General features: G+C 39.6%; 2 non-coding genes across 2 annotated transcripts; both read left to right on the top strand.

Moving 5' to 3' along the window:
* The first annotated feature begins 14 nt into the window (after nt 1-14).
* Nucleotides 15-88, top strand: trnat-ugu (transfer RNA threonine (anticodon UGU)). Its single transcript has one exon. It is a non-coding gene; the product is annotated as a tRNA-Thr (tRNA).
* A 362-nt stretch (nt 89-450) lies between these two features.
* On the top strand, nt 451-523 carry trnat-cgu (transfer RNA threonine (anticodon CGU)). The gene has a single exon. It is a non-coding gene; the product is annotated as a tRNA-Thr (tRNA).
* Nucleotides 524-17,069: the final 16,546 nt, after the last annotated feature.

Below are 17,069 nucleotides of genomic sequence, written 5' to 3'. Positions count from 1 at the left end.
CGCTTTTTGGTGTTGGCGCCATGGCTTAGCTGGTCAAAGCGCCTGTCTTGTAAACAGGAGATTCTGGGTTCAAATCCCAGCGGTGCCTGGGAAGTTTGTGTGATTCCTTTGTGATCTTTAGACTAGGGAAACCTAGCCATTGCCCCTCGACATGTAGTTTTACTCATTACCCCGTTTAAACTGCAAAGTTTGGAAATATTTAAGAGATGATGGATGGGCATTAATCCTTGCAAAAGCTGGATGCATGTGCAACGTGACGTAGGAATAATGTGTGGCGTGCAGGGGTAAAAGATATTCTCTAAACGTTGAGGAAAATACTGCACACCTTTCAGTTCCTAGAGATGGGGCTTCAACCTGTCGACTGCCTTCTGCATCAACTTGATACTTTGTCATCATGTTTTGGCCCCTTTCGTTTTTTCAGTTACACGTGCTGTGATCATTCCGGGTGATGGCGCCGTGGCTTAGCTGGCAAAGCACCTGTCTCGTAAACAGGAGATCCTGGGTTCAAATCCCAGCGGAGCCTAATGCCTTGGAGCTTCTTGTTGCACATCTTTTTGTACTTGAAAGAAGGGTTTTGTTAGTTTAAATGTTCCAGAAAGACCCAAGAAGTGAACTTTCTCAACACATCCTGCTTTCCTGCTCAGTATTGCAGCACTGAAGTGATGAAGCAGTCCACACAAAAAAACTGACTTGTGTGGCAAGTTTCAGCCAAAAAACATTTTGTCAAGTTCACAAACTGTTATTGTTGTATCAAAAATGAAGACCGTGACGGTTTTGAAATAAACTGATCATTTCATGACTGACTCTGCCCCAGTGTGGACCTCGGTTCCTGTACCCCTGTCAAAGGTGACCTCTTCCATGACTCCCATCTCTTCTTACAGTTGTGTTCAAAATTATTCAACCCCCAATGCTGTAAATGGTTTTAGGGAATTTAGTGTACATTTGTAATTGTATTCAGAATGAAATCCTACAAGGACTTCTTAAAGAACCATATGCAACTAAAATGACATCAATTAGTTTTGTAATACAGTAGTAAATGTTTATTTTGTGAATTCTTCATTGACATAATTATTCGACCCCTTAAAGACTACCACTCTGAAGAACAGAGGTTCAATGAAGTGTTTTCAATCAGGTATTGAAAACACCTGTGGATATCAGGGAGCAGCAATAAAGCCTAATAAGCACCAATTAGGCAGCTTTAAAATGACTATGATACTCAGCTCCTTCTAGACATTTACTGGTGTGGTTACAAACATGGTGAGGTCGAGAGAATGGTCCAGGAAGACAAGAGAACAGGTGATTACTCTTCACAGGAAGGGCAATGGCTATAAGAAGATTGCAAAGATGTTAAACATACCAAGAGACACCATAGGAAGCATCATTCGCAAATTCAAGGCAAAGGCGCTACCTGGTCGTGGCAGAAAGAAGATGCTGACTTCGACTGCTGTGCGCTACCTGAAGCGTAGAGTGGAGAAAAGTCCCCGTGTGACTGCTGAGGAACTGAGAAAAGATTTGTCAGATGTGGGTACTGAAGTTTCTGCTCAGACAATACGGCGCACCCTGCGTAATGAAGGCCTCCATGCCAGAACTCCCAGGCGCACCCCCTTGCTGTCCCCAAAGAATAAGAAGAGTCGAATGCAGTATGCCAAAAGTCATGTGGACAAACCACAGAAGTTTTGGGATAGTGTTCTGTGGACTGATGAAACAAAATTAGAACTGTTTGGGCCCATGGATCAACGCTATGTTTGGAGGAGGAAGAACAAGAAAAGAACACCTTGGCTACTGTGAAGCATGGCGGGGGTCAATCATGCTTTGGGGCTGTTTTTCTTCTGCAGGTACTGGGAAGCTTCAGCGTGTGCATGGTACCATGAATTCTCTTCAGTACCAGGAGATATTGGATGACAATGTGATGCAATCCGTCACAAACCTGAGGCTTGGAAGACGTTGGACCTTTCAACAGGACAATGATCCCAAGCATACCTCCAAGTCCACTAGAGCATGGTTGCAGATTAAAGGCTGGAACATTTTGAAATGGCCATAGCAGTCACCAGACTTTAATCCGATTGAGAACCTCTGGTGGGACTTAAAGAAAGCAGTTGCAGTGCGCAAGCCTAAGAATGTGACTGAACTGGAGGCTTTACCCCATGATGAATGGGCGAAGATACCCGTAGATCGCTGCAAGATACTTGTGTCAAGCTATGCTTCACGTTTAAAAGCTGTTATAACTGTAAAAGGATGTTGTACTAAGTACTAAGATTGAATTTCACTTGGGGGTTGAATAAAACTGATAATGATGTGAGCTCAGAAAAGACATTTGTGGTTATTTCATTATAAATGTTATGTTATATTTGTCTGACCTACACGTGCCTCTTTGATTTAATTGTAAGCAGGATGCCTGAATGATCATAATCAATGTCAACCAACAATCAATTTCAGTGGGGGTTGAATAATTTTGAACACAACTGTATTTGTAGGGCAAAGATTAAGTAAAACTTTACAAGCCTTTTTCATGAAATTGCATAAATTCAAACTGTCCTTCAATACAATCCAGCTTTACATACTTCTGCAGTTGGCCAAACTTGACCTGGATCAGCATTTTAACTGGGCACAAACATAATACATAAACATAGCAAGGTCATGTTAGTTAATAATACAATACTGAAGGGCAGAACACAAGCCAACAAATTGTTTTTGTGTGTGCAAGTTAAACACATCGGACGTAAACGGCATGTCTTTAAAAACCGAGAACGTTAAAAGAACGAGTAAGTTAAAAGCAGACCGCGTGATTAAAGCGTCGCGTCTAAACCAAACACAATTTTGCAATGAAAATAAATGTCTGATCATTAATAGTTGGCTATGCTTCAGGCCGCGTTAACAAAATAGCATGTCTATAAAACAAATTGGCCTAAAGGGTACCCAAATAGCACACGTACCTCGCGGAGACGTCTGAGAGAGGTCGTGGTTTTCGTCTGTATGATGTCTATATTAGGGCGTTTGCTCATATGCAATACCTCGCCGAGATGTCCGCTCCAGCTCTTTAAACGACATAATTCTGTTTCTCTAATTATTTTCATAATACACAATCTACACCTTCCCTCATGCATGTTACAATTACCAAAAATAAATTTCACACTATTCTATAGTTGAAAAAAGAACACACACTCGTTAATTTTAGGAAAAAGAATGAATAGACAAACATAACAAACAAACACTTTATTAACAAAACATACATTTATAACATATAAACACATCAAGTGAACACAGCAAACAAACAATTACATGATTATGTCCTCCCTGGGGCCAAGCGTAGGAAGTCCTTCACAAACTTTTCCGCCTCTGCTTCGGAAGCTGTATGTTAAAATAAACATTTACAATAATTTCATAAAAAAGTGAACAAACATATTTCAAGTTACATTAAAATAAACGTTAATTGTTCCATCTGGTTACATCACCCAATGTAACAAGGTCCGTGCAGGGAAGACTCAGACGACATAGTAATGGTTGTCTTTAATCCAAGGGAAACAAAGGAGAAAACCAACACTATGAAACATTTACAATACTGGACCAGGAATACAACGAAGGGGAGAACTTAAATACAACAGAGAACGAGGAATAAACAGGTGCTGGGGATTAACTTATAATGAGGAACAGGTGAAAACAGTCAATGGTGAGGGAGCGTGTGCAAATGGCAGTCCATAGGGAAAAAAGGTGGAAAATAAGGGAAGGGGAGTGTTATACCTGGAATATAAAGTCACCCGGAAGTATTACAGTATTGCAGTTCAGACGTGTCAAGCTCTTCCTTCCTGCATGATTCAATCTATACGTATTACGTAAACCATGTCGAAACAAGACACAAGAAAGAAAATTTACTTGAGATCTGTTCATAACAACTATATTTAATAATTGTATTGTAGGCCCATAGTAGTGAACTAACATAGTTTAGTTCACTGTACGGCCCTAATTCAACATCTGTTCTGCATTTTGAAGTAGTCCCAATCGAATACTTAATTAGCATGGTCAGGTATGTGATTAGGGTTGGAAATAAACTATTCAGATCACGGGCCATCAAGGACCGGATTTCAATAACCCAGCACTAAATTGATGGCGTGTATTTTAGCTTACCTATTAAGCGTGCTGAGAAGTTTGTTTTACGAAGGCCTTTTTTCCCTCCCCTTCCACACCAGTTGAGTTGCCGTGCGACGTCTGTCGTGAAAACTTTGAAGCAAATCCTCCACACAGTCTTCTTCATATTGGGGCAACCACTGAGGGATAATCTGTTAACCTTCAACAGGAACATTTTAAAGTAAAATTTGAGTTGTAATGCTTTTAATATATGTTATGCTCACCATGCATAACATGCAATATTGTTGTAAGCAATAAAATAACATTATTGTGGATTGATTTAAATCTGTATTTAAACTCATAGTGAAATTAAAGATTTATTCACATAAATGGTTCATATAGGATGAAACATACATTTTTGTGTGCACTGTCCACAATTAGCTTTTATGTGTTCACCTAAAGAAATCTGGCGTAAAGCCTTAAAATATGTTTTTTTATGACATTCGAAATTCTGAGTAATTAATGTCAGCGTGTTTGTTATGGACACTTGAACTTTGGAAATGACACAATGCACAAAAACTTGCACCATTAGCCCATTTAATAGCTCCGTGACGAGTCACCCCTGGTGCAATCAGCGTCGCCATGGAGACGGAAGGAATTAGAGCCTCACACCTGCCGGACATCATAGGCTCTTAAACACAGGGCTATAAAGAGCCCATTTAGACGGAGTGGAGGTGAGCAATGTCTCCATACAAGGCAGACTTCTTATGTGGTTTCTCTCTTTTGCAGAGTCGGAAGGCAATTAGGAGGACCGAACCGCGGAGTTCTAATATCGAGGGAACCGCCCTCGACACTAGAAGAACACTGCCTAAAGAAGAAGGAAGCTTCACGGAAGCCCTGAGAACCCGGAAGTCAAGCCTCATTTGTTTTGTTTTCTTCTGTCTCCTACGGGGACTTATAATAAATATACCCTCCGGGGCACATCTGTTTAACCCCCTCGTGTATGTGTCATTGCTTCACCCGTAACAAGCTCCTTTTATGATGAAAGCAGACTATGTAATAATGTGCTCAAATGAATTAGAAAAGAAACCCACTCTTAGTCACATGTGTAAGAAACTTTCTCATGCTAAACACAAACAGTTTTGTGTATTGAAAAATGTGCAGCTTCAATTGTTCAGCCGTTTTTGACAATCATTAAAGAATGACTAGACTTTTGCCATGAATACAGTCTGCTTGTATGCTACACTTATATCTCAAGATTTATTTTAACATTTAGTTTACATATTAAAGCAATAGCCCGGAAAGGAAAAAAAAACAGCATAATCTTTCTTTTTGTCCCTCCATACATATCCAGACTTTAGGAATACTCATTCTATAGGAATGGGACATATACAGTGTTAAAAAAAGTTTTTCTGATGATCAAATAATGCTGAAAATATGTGATGGTTTACTTTCCACACATAAAATGTTTCGGAATATAACACAAAGGGGTGGTTTCCCAGAAAGAGATTATTTAGACCAGGACAGTTTAATTAGAACATTTAAGTGGCTTGAACAAACAAACCATTATTTGTGTGCAGTTTGAGACAACACAAAGGGCACTGAAGTACTTTGAGATATGTTAGTGCAAGCTGTTTTCAGTTAGGACAGCTCTTAAACTTCTTTAAGTCTAGGACTAATCCCTGTCTTGGAAACCACCCCAACATGTTTTTAACATGGATTTTAAGAATCATTATTAATAATAGAGCGCCAGTAGTAAGCATAAGAGACCTCGTTCTAAAACATTGCAAGTCTTAATAGTTAAAGAAGTTAGAAGTTAGACATAATTAATATTGCATATAAGAATTTATAGTCCGTTTAATATTTGACCTGTGGTTCTCTCTCCTATGTGTGCTTTCACTGTGCATGTGTGAGAGTGTGTTTGCGTGTGTGCGTCTATGGCAATGTGTGTAAGTATGTATCCACATTGTGTGTGTGGAGCATTTGTATGTCTGTCTTTTGTTGATTTCATCTTTTTCTTGTTTTTACAGGTATTTGCCTTTAGTTGTTTTTCTTGTATTCAATGTGTCTCATTGTACAGCTGCTTTGTAACAATAAAAATTGTAAAAAGCGCTATATAAATAAAGTTGAGTTGAGTTAAAATCTTTGTATTTACAGTGTTGTGCAAGTTTGGGCACCCTTGGCTCTTAATACTGTGTGTGGTTACCTGGATGATCTATGACTGTTTTTTTTTTTATTTTGTAAAGGTTGTTCACAGATCCCTTTTTTGTTCTAAACAGTTAAACTGAGCACTGTTCTTCAGAAACATTCTCCAGGTCCTGCAGATTTTATTGTTTTTCCAACATATTTGGCATATTTGAACCCTTTCCAGAAGTGTCTGTATGGTTTTGATGGAATGCTTTTTGGTATGATCTCTCTTATTTTGTTAAAATGATTCACTGTAATCAGGTTCAAGGTATATGGAAGAAAGGAGGCGGGGTCGGCTCGGGCTTGAAGACGAGAATCTTTTATTCTGTTCCGTTTAACACAAACTGCGCTTAACAATACTCAGAATGTCAAAAATCATACTGCTTTTCCGGAGCTCTGTCCATGAGATTCCTTTCAGCTCCTTTGGTAGCTCGGTTGTGTCTTCAAGCCAGTCTCTCTCTCTATCTCCTCTGAATCCTGCCAGCCTTTAAGCAGTCTCCTCACCAATCACTGTAAAGAGACGCAGGTGTTCTTAGTCTGTAATTTACATACTTGCTTAACGTCTTTCCCGTGTCTCTCCTCTCCTGTGCAGATGTCACTAAACCACGCCCCCCTTGCCACATACCCCCATCACCCGACTCAGGCCCAGGCCCCATCCGGCCTGCAGCCTTGTTCCTCCTCCTGGAGAGAAAGTCGGCAACGACCATCTAAGACCCCGGTCTGTGGATCACCTGAAACTTAAAGGGTTGTAACGCCAGATACCTCAGGGTGATCCGCGCGTTGGAGTCTTTCATGCGGTGGAGCCACTGGAGGGGAGCATGGCCGAATGGAGCGTGAATTCGCGCCCCAGGAGATAATAGCGGAGGGTGAGTACGGCCCACCTGATCGCCAGGCACTCTTTTTCAATGGTGCTGTACTTCGTCTCTCTCCTAGAGAGCTTCCGACTGAGGTACAGCACCGGCCGTTCTTCACCCCCCGTCTCCTGGGACAAAACCGCCCCCACGCCTCGATCCGACGCGTCCGTCTGCATCGAAAAAGGAAGAGAAAATTCAGAGGAGTGCAATAGCGGCCCGCCACAGAGAGCAGCCTTCACCTGGGTAAAAGCCTGCTGGAGTGGCTCCATCCACTGGACGGTATCCGGTGCCTCCTTTCTAGTGAGGTTAGTCAGCGGGCTGGTGAGGTCCGCAAAATAAGGTACAAACCTTCTATAGTATCCCACCAGCTCCAGGAACTGCCTCACCTCCTTTATGGTCTTGGGTCTCGGTGTGGTTGCAACTGCTGAAGTCTTATTACTTTGAGGATGCACTTGACCATGACCCAAGTGGAAGCCCATATACCTTACCTCCACACACCCAATTGCACACTTCTTAGGGTTAGCCGTCAGCCCAGCCCCTCTCAGTGAACTCAGGACCGCCCTTAGATGGCGAAGGGTTGGCCAGCTTCCCCCAGTTCCAAGGACCAGAAGCACTGCCGCTGCTGTTCAGGACTCAGGCTGACCCGCTGTAGGACGGCTTTCTTGAGGTCTGCGTAGACAAGAAGGTTTGCGACTGGCAACTGCTGGGCGGCTAGCTGTGCCTCCCTCGTCAGCAGGGGGATCAGCCGTGGCGGCCAAACGTCGAGTGGCCAGCCCGAAATCTCTGCATACCTCTCGAAAAGCTCAAAAAACGCCTCCGGGTCATCCTGAGGTCCCATCTTGTGCAGCGGCACACCTACCGCTGGGGAGCCTGCCGCTGGTTCCCTGTTGGCGGCCTCCTGGCCCAGACGGCCTTCCTGGTCTTCCCGAAGGTTCAGCAGCGCTTGGTGGTCCTCGCGATGAAGACCGGCGAGCGACTGGATCACGTCCGCAAATGGTGAACCCGGCTGGGACATGGCGGGGGCACTACACCTTTTTCCCGGGTTTCGGCGCCACCGTAATCAGGTTCAAGGTATATAGAAGAAATGTTATGTTTTGAAAATGTCAACGATTCTTACCATCCTCTGCCTAAATCCTTTTTCTGCAAGTTTTTCCTCTAGCCTATCTAGAACAGCAATGCTTGCTAGAGGAACGACACCACTCTCTTCCTCTTTGGCCACATCCATCTGGTGTAAAGCGTGTCTGTTTCCTGTTATAGACAGCACCAGTGAAGTCAGGTTGTTGATCTCCATGTCCATTTTCTCCAGCTTTTCCATAATAGCCCTTTCTACAGCAGCAATAAAGAAGATAATTCAATTTGGTATGTAGATTTCATTAATAACAATGCATTTTGCAGCTCATTTAAACTGAGAAATAAATAGTATGTACAATATAAATGTGCATTGATTTCGTAAAGGACCAAGGGCTGGAATTTCCTGTCTTGCAGCATCTTTAAATATACATTTATTGTGAGGTTTAAAATTTCAGATGTATTATACAATTTGTCTTGGTGGATTTTACCAAGAACATGTCAAGTTATTTAGGATGAAATGTAACACATTTTCATAAAATGATCCAACCTATGTATATTAATATGTTATAAAACTGTTAGGTCCAGTCCTTAATTCTGATTGGGCAATAGCTGTGTTGTATTCATGGTTAAGCACAGCTATGACTACTGCACCTAATGATTTTGTGTACCAATGCGCAGCACAATTAGAAATGTAAACAAATCATTCTGTTGCTGTTCATAGTCTATCAAGGACTGTTTTTTCCTGCGGAAGGGAGACTTAGTGATTTTACTTCATGCAACTTCCATTGATGCATATGTTTGCGTAAATAGTATTTGTATTGCTTGATAACCGTTTTATAAAAGCAACAAGATACTCGAGGCTAGTGCTTTATTGTAAATAAATTATTTCCAAAGGGATTGCCTACACTTGTGTTGTGCATAAACCACGCACTTCAGGTGTGACTTCTTTAACAGACTCTTGTACCGTATTACTTCCTTAACAATTTTTCTGGTAAGAAATGCGCTGGAGTGGAAATTGTTGTTGAAAATCTATTACTATATATTTGTATAGCATAACTTACCTTGTGGTCTTTCTTGGTGGTCTGCCAAGGATCTTGGGACAGAAAAGGCATGGTCTGTTAAATATAATGTTATATTAATATTTGATTTAGATTGTGTTGTGAATAGTGTTTCTTTTTCCTATTCAAATTATTGCTCTTACCTTGTGTGTTAGGTGGATCGAGATACCAGCTCTGATGGTGTGCCTGGGAGATTCCTTGAGCTGCAAAGATGGATAAGGTAAGATTTACTTGTATTTACTTGAAATAAAATAAAAACGTATAATAACAGTTATCATGCTATGGGCAATTTATTTTTTATATTAGCTGCGTTTCCACTGAAGATGTGTCTTTGTTTTGGGCTCTTAGGTAGAAGTATGCTACTGCATCGACCTGAGAGCCCTGGTCTGCACATGCTCGACTCTGGAAAAGTGGCAATTGACATTTACGAACCACTACAAACTTACAAACCACTACAAACCACTACAAATGTACTTACTCCTCCAGTAAGTACATCTTTGTTCTTTTGAAAACATAAGGATTCAAAGTGGTGTCAAAAGGGGATGCAATGTGGATACTTGCTGTAGTCCAAGTGTTGGTGTGACTGTTCATGTGCCCAGGAAAACCTTAACTTATAAGGTTAAGGGTACCCTTAGTGAAACATTGGTTGCAAGATAAAATGCATTTCTCTCCCAATACCGATAGCATGCGGTCACGGGTAGAGCAACGACAAGTACACGAGAAGTGCAATTAGTAGCCCCGGAGGGTATGTTTATTATAATTCTCGGAGTTATTTCAGCCAGGTAAGCCGGTTGGCCCGCTTTCCTCGTGGGTACGAGTCGGATATCCGGTCGGGAGGTTCTTGTTTCTTCCGGGTGCTCCAGGAAGTGGTTTGGCTCCTCCAGGAAGGTTCTTTACCAGCTCTCTTCAGTCGGAGCCTAAGGGTAGAAGAAATGACAGCGAGGTTAGGCTTCCCTGTCTGGGAGACGTTGCTCACCCGTGAGTCTGTTCCCGTATCTTTTGTAGTGGTTCGTAAACGAGCCTTTATGAGGAATCCGATAAGCTGCAGGTGCGTTGTTCTGATTTCTCCCATTTCCATGGCGATGCTGATTGTGCCAGGGGTGACTCGTCACACATGCCAAGCATGAATGTGCTTATACCAATAGTTTGGTAGTAACAACTCAAAAATGAAAATTCTTACTGAATTACTCACCTTCTAGTTGTTCCAAACCTATGTTTGGTTGCACACAAAATATTTGTTAGAACGCTTGTAACTAAACATTTCTCAGACCCAAATAACTACTATAGTAAGAAAAATGGCAATGGTAGTCGAAGGTGCCCCAGAACTTTTTACTGTCCTACATTCTTCAAAATATCTGATTTTGTGTTTGACAGAAGAAGAAGAAAAACAAGTATTTGTTATACTATGGTAGTCAATGGGGCCCAAGAACTGTTACTGTAACAAGCATTCTTTCAAATATTATATTCATATGTATTCATCAGAACAAAGAAATGTTTACAGATTTGGAACAAGAAAAAATTAATACTGAGCATGAAATTAATAAGAGTGGTTGTCTTTGGTGGTCCCCAAGGATCTCAGTACAGAAAAGGTGTTCTCTATGATTGAACAAATTATTTAATATTTTCAAATTTTAGATTGCGCAATAGTGTTGTGAATTGAGTGTTTTTTAGTTTCCACACCTTTATTCAAAATATTGCTCTTACCTTGTGTGTTAGGTGCATCAACATGCCAGCCATGAAGGTCTGCCTGTGAGATGCCCACTGGAGCTGTAAAAGGTGGAGTTGTTTAAGTTGAATATGAATTCATTTGTAAATGGAAACACTCAATTGGCCGGTTCCAACAGCCATGATTAGGCTTTATTCTGGATTATATGAAAGTGTTTAATAATTCTGCAGCGTTACATTTTTAGATATCAATTGAGGTTTCAATTTTACAGTAAACATAGATGTAAACGTAATTCAGTTGCTCCATTACTTTAAACTCAGATTTAACTCTAAATTGTGAATTAACTTTAAACTTCATGATGAGGTTTAAATAATAAAAATAAATATCTACAATAAAATGTGTGGAAAAATGATCAGAAATAGGACATCAATAGTGTCATGTCACACTTAAGAGATTTGTTTATTGTAAAAAAAATATTAAAACTGTGTGAGAATCTGGATTTCGTCCTGTCCTCCACAAATACTGCATCTGTGTTTATTCCAATATTCATCATATGTATTCATTCCTTTATCTTTATTATTCATTTCTATTCATAATATTTGCTTCTTACTTTCTTGTTGTTTAACCTCGTTGAAAGTTGTATCGGATCTTATGCTGTCTTATGTCGATATAAGCATCTGTTGTTCTCCATATCAAGGTTCCTAATGATGCCTATGGACGATTGTTCTGTTATTGTAATATTAAATATGTAATCATATCTGATTGTTCAGGAGGAAGGACTAAACAGAAAATCTAGTGATTTTCCACTCTGGTGGTTTTATATGACACCTCCTGTTTCAAGCATATAAATATTAGTCCTTAATACAATAAACTTTGGACTCTGATTGAACAAGCACATGGTGTCTGTGTCGAACTTTGTCTTCAGATCTGCAAACTCTGTGTGTTCCGTCGACTAGACTCTTCAACCGTAGAATATTGTTTAGACACGGGGACATAAGAAGTTACATTCTTTCAAACTGCCTCTGCATTAATTTTTTCTGGAGAGAGTGAGGAGACACAACGCCTTGGGGCATTAAATTCAGGATGCCATAATTATTCATTACACACTGGGAGAACTTCTAAGAATGAACAGGGGGTGAGGGCAGTTTTATAAAGATAGCATATCTAAAGAGCAGTTTTAAATGGCAAAATTACATTTCCATCTATATACAAACCAATTAATTATTTTTATTGACAAAACTGTTGCTGTTTAGTTAACACTGGCAAATCCATCATGGTGGACAAAATGAGTCACTGATGAAGGTTTAAATATAGGTTAAAATTTTAATCCTAAATTTGTTATACTAGTACAACATAACTCAAATTAAAATAAAGCTAGAATAAAACCCTACATCCTTGTTGCTGCAACCCACCCTTGATTAACAAATCATGGATTTAAACATTCATTTGTATTAATGCCTTCATCTGCAATCGATTTGTTCTTAACTGTTGTAACTAATCTACAATATTGATGCCATACAGGTTTCGATTTAGGCTAAAGTGTCACAAAGTGATGCGCTACTACATCTGTTCAGTCACTGCCATGCAGCTCATGACTGGAACGGCCATGATTGAGGAGGAGCGCAGTAAATTAAATGCATTAAGGGAACACCTGTCACCAGTAGTAGTAAAACGGCTTTACCTGTCATCAATGCTTTATAATCTGATGTTTTCCCCTTCTCCATTCACCAAAGTTATCCTTGTTTTTATAAGGAGGACATACCAGACTTTATGCTTCACAGCTGACATGCGAGTGCAGGGTTCCTCAAATCTTTCCCTTGAGGGCCAAGGCACTATTTAGCTCCAACCTTGATCAAACACACCTGAGCAAGCTGATGGTTGTCCTGAGGATCACTAGATAATCACATGTCAGTGAGTTTGATCAGGACTGGAGCTAAACTCTGCAGTGCATTGGTCCTCCAATGTAAGATGTGAATTACACTGTGCTAGGGTATCAGACCACCATGCCCTCTTACTCTCTGGTGAGACTTTAAATGCTGAGGCTCAAGTGTGACACTATTCTTACAGTGCCTGTTTTTGATCATTTAGCCTCCCATTTTAATTATAGGTATTGAAATTTAAATTAAACTAAAGGAATAAGCCTCGCAAAGAAGTGGGTTACAGTGCATTTTCACGGAGTGCCTAAACCCCCCCAGCTGTTATAAAATGCACTGTAACCCACTGCTTTGCAGGGCTTATTGATTGATTTTTAAAACGGTTATTCCATATGCGTAGCAAGATTTCATAAAATTAAGCTATGTAATGCGGTCGGGTATTTTATAACGGCTTAGAACTTGGCACATTAGATGAGAATCGAGGACAAGAACTGACTGTTTAATAATCGGTTTTAACTCACATTAAGAATTAAAGTAAGCATCAGGGTTACATGTAATTTATGTTTACTGTTAAGTTAACACTTGAATCTAGTTACGGCTCAAATGTAACCTGGCTTATTTTTAAACAAGGTTTCAAGTTTGTTGCAACAGAATGATTAAATAAAGCTCATTTAATCAGTATTTAAGCCTAAGCCTTACTGGTGCAACCCAGCCTAATGCCTGCTTCATTTTGTCTGCAGCACACATTCATTTTAGCATCCATATTAACTATGGGGATACTTTGATACATTGGCTTTAGTCTAGCCAAATTTAGCCAATTTTGTGGTTGACGCTCATTGCACAATCTCACCTGAAATGCTTTAATATTGAAGGTCCTTAAAGTGATAGTTCACCCAAAAATTAAAATTATTTTCTCATTTACTCACCCTCTTGTCATGTCAAACCTGAGTGACTTCCTTTGTTCTGCAAAACACAAAGAAGATATTTTGAAGACTGGCACCCATTCACTTGCATTGATTTTTTTTGTCTATACAATAGAAGGGTGCCACTGCTGTTCGGTCACCAACTTTCTTCAAAATATATTTTTAGCTGTGTGTGGAAGAAAATTATACAGTTTTGAAATGACATGAGGATGAGTAAAAGATGACACAATTTTCACTATTACTTAAAAACATAATTAGTTTTTAGAAATGAACATTATTAGAAATTATTTGTGTTTTCACTATAGGGGTGTTCAGTTAATGTTGTCAAACTTCAAAAGATTGTCAAGTTATGTTTAATAACTGAAAAGACTAAGTTAAGTTACTCCTGTTCCTGAAGGGTCACTGTCCTGCAGAGTTTAGCTTTAACCCCATTCAAACACGCCTGAACCTCTTTATTAAGCCTAAACCTGTCTAGGAACTTGCAGGCAGGTCTGTTGGAGGTGAGTTGGAGTTAACATCTTCAGAGCACTGTCCCTACAGGACAGAGTTTGGACACCCTGACATATAGGCACTGCCCATAACTGGTGAATGATCTGCCTCGGAGTTAGTTGTTCACATTCCACAATGTTTATTTGAACAGGAATGGCATCTGTGTGGTCAACAATCAGAACAAACAGTTTGTGTAGTTTTTTTTTACTGTAACTAACAATGTGGGTGTCAGTAACAGGTGAGGGTATCAAATCCTTCTCATATTTTTGTGCAGTTAACTAACTTGGTGTTCTTCCTTGGTGGTCCCCACAGGCTCTCAGGACAGAAAAAGTGTGCTATACGGATTGAATACGCAATGCCTTTAGTTTTACATTGTGTCTACGTGCTGTGAAAAGTTCTATTTAGTTCAAAATCTTAGGTGTATTTGACTTTCCTCTTTCAGACAAATACAATCAGAGTTCAAATAGCATTTATGATGGCTCTTCCAAGCCTTACAATGGGAATGAATGGGGGATGAGATTTTGAAGCTCCAATTGCATCCATCGATCAAAAAGTGCTCCACACAGCTCCAAAGGATTATTAAAGAACTTCTGAAGTGAATCAATTGTTTAAGAGAAACATAAATATGAACAACTTTTTAAACCGTAATGTTTCACTTCAGTGCACTATCAACAGATAACAGAAGTTAAACATAATAGTTTGAAAAGTTAATGGAAATTTCGTTAAAATGCATCGATTCATTTCAGATGGCATTTATTTGCCCCATGGAGTCGTGTGGAACAGGTTATATTTTTTGATCGATAAATGCACTTTTTGGAGCTTCAAAATCTCACCCCTCTTTCATTCCCATTATAAGGATTGAAAGAGCCATGATAAAGTATATAATAACTTTGACGAAGAAACTCATATACACCAAGGAAGTCTTGAGAGTGACTAAAATATAGGGTTATTTAGATTTTTGTATGAACAATTAGTTTAATTATGCAACACTCCAGCTGCATGTATGCAAAATGTATTACCTTTTTTCTTGTTGTGTTTTGGTTGTTCTGGAGGTTTTGGTGCTGATGGTAGGATGGCTTTGTGTTATGGTTTCTTCATCTGATAAATACATGTTATCAGAATATTTTTTTTTTCTAGAACAAAGAAAAGAGAACACCATACATGTCATTATGACTTCTGTGATGTAGCAAATACTCTTATAAATAGACAATTCATTGTAAGCTACAAGCTCCCCTTGAGACCTGCAAAAGTCAAACTTCTGTATTTGAAACATGAAGGTAAATTATGACAGTTTACATCTTTTAAACCATTTCTCTGGAGAGTACGTACTTATGAACCCTTTTCCCAAGAAGTTCAGGCTCTGAATTGATGTCAGATGTGTAGCTGGCCTTCTTCCAGTTCTTGGCAACGTTGTCAAAAGATGCTGATACGTGAGATGTAATATGGTTATTTTATGTGCACAAAAACATGAAAACATGTACCATTTCATGTGGTTGTTTAACAATTGGCAAAATTATGTTTCATTTCAAGTCACCAGACTCATGAAGAATTCTTGCTTTGTGTTGGGTTTTGCTTTTGTGCTTCTAATTTATTAACGACCGTGTGGAAGGGACACTTTTCTGTTCCAACCTGACAATGCCCCTGTGAACAAAGCAAGATTTTAAAAGAAATTCAGTCGATGGGGATGGACATAACTGGTCTGCATAAAGCCCAGAGCTAAACTTAACTGAACAACTTTGGTGTGACTTTATACAGAAAGTTTAAGCAAAACACTCAATTTGAGCCAAAACTCAACCCAACATCAATGGCAATAGTAGTCATTTTGGGACCGAAAAAGGCACTTTCGAAACTGTTCAAAATTGTATTTCTGCAGAATTTTGTTTCCATCTCGGTTGCAAACGTTTTGGAAGAACCTTTTTCTGTTCCAAAATGGGTGTACCCCTGTGTACAAGTCATTGAGTGTACATAGCATTGCCATGTTGGAATATAAAAGGGCCCATCTCAAACCGTTGCTAAATTCGAAGCACTTAATTCCCTAGAATATCATAATTTGCTGTGGTATTAAGATTTGTACTGATGAAAATGACAATATTAGTTCAATCAAACTCTAACTACAGAAAACAAGCACAGATATAGATTTACTCTTTACGTAAAAGAGGAATTGAAACAAAGCAACAATGATGGGGTACAAGGAAAATTTTGCTCCCTATCTCTTCAAACTTGCAGAAATTGACTGCTGTGGAGAGGTTGTCATCTACGTAGATCCCAGGAGTAGAGTATGGTAGCGGGTAGTTAAAAAAGGTTTCCTGGTGGTTGAAGGTACTGTAGGCAACATAAATTTCATCCCTGAATGAAATGATGTTCTTCATCTTAGCAGCTTTACCACTGATGTAAACGAGACTGTTTGCCTGATCCAGCTTGAAAGTGTTAGAGCTTGTTCTCAATTCTTTGTATTGTGCTGCTTCATAAAAGTTTGCAGTGATAGGACCAGTTGCATGGAGTTTTCTTAACGCGTATGGTCTGGTTTTGTGAGTTTTTGTACAGCAACTTTGCATTTCAGAGAACTTCTGACTATTTGACTTTGGCACGTTGGTTTCCTCAGAAGTCTTTTCAGTATGTACAGGTGATTCTCATAGTTGAAAGCGATGAATTTGTCCAGGATGCCATGCTGTTCTGCATCGTCTGCAAGGTGTACAAGGCAGTGTGCAGTGTAGGACAAGAATTTTGGACCATACAGCTGACCAAAGTAGGTGACAAATAGAACCAGTATGCCATTGGCATCGTGTGCCATCGTAGGGAAAATAAATACTAAGGGAATCAATGGGAGATAAGATCTGTTTGGTTACTCACATTTTTCCAAATATCTTTCATTGTGTTCACCAGAA

This window comes from Triplophysa dalaica, chromosome 5 (genome assembly GCF_015846415.1).
Source record: "Triplophysa dalaica isolate WHDGS20190420 chromosome 5, ASM1584641v1, whole genome shotgun sequence".
NCBI classification, from domain to species: domain Eukaryota; kingdom Metazoa; phylum Chordata; class Actinopteri; order Cypriniformes; family Nemacheilidae; genus Triplophysa; species Triplophysa dalaica.
This window is presented reverse-complemented; position numbering and strand designations above follow the sequence as displayed.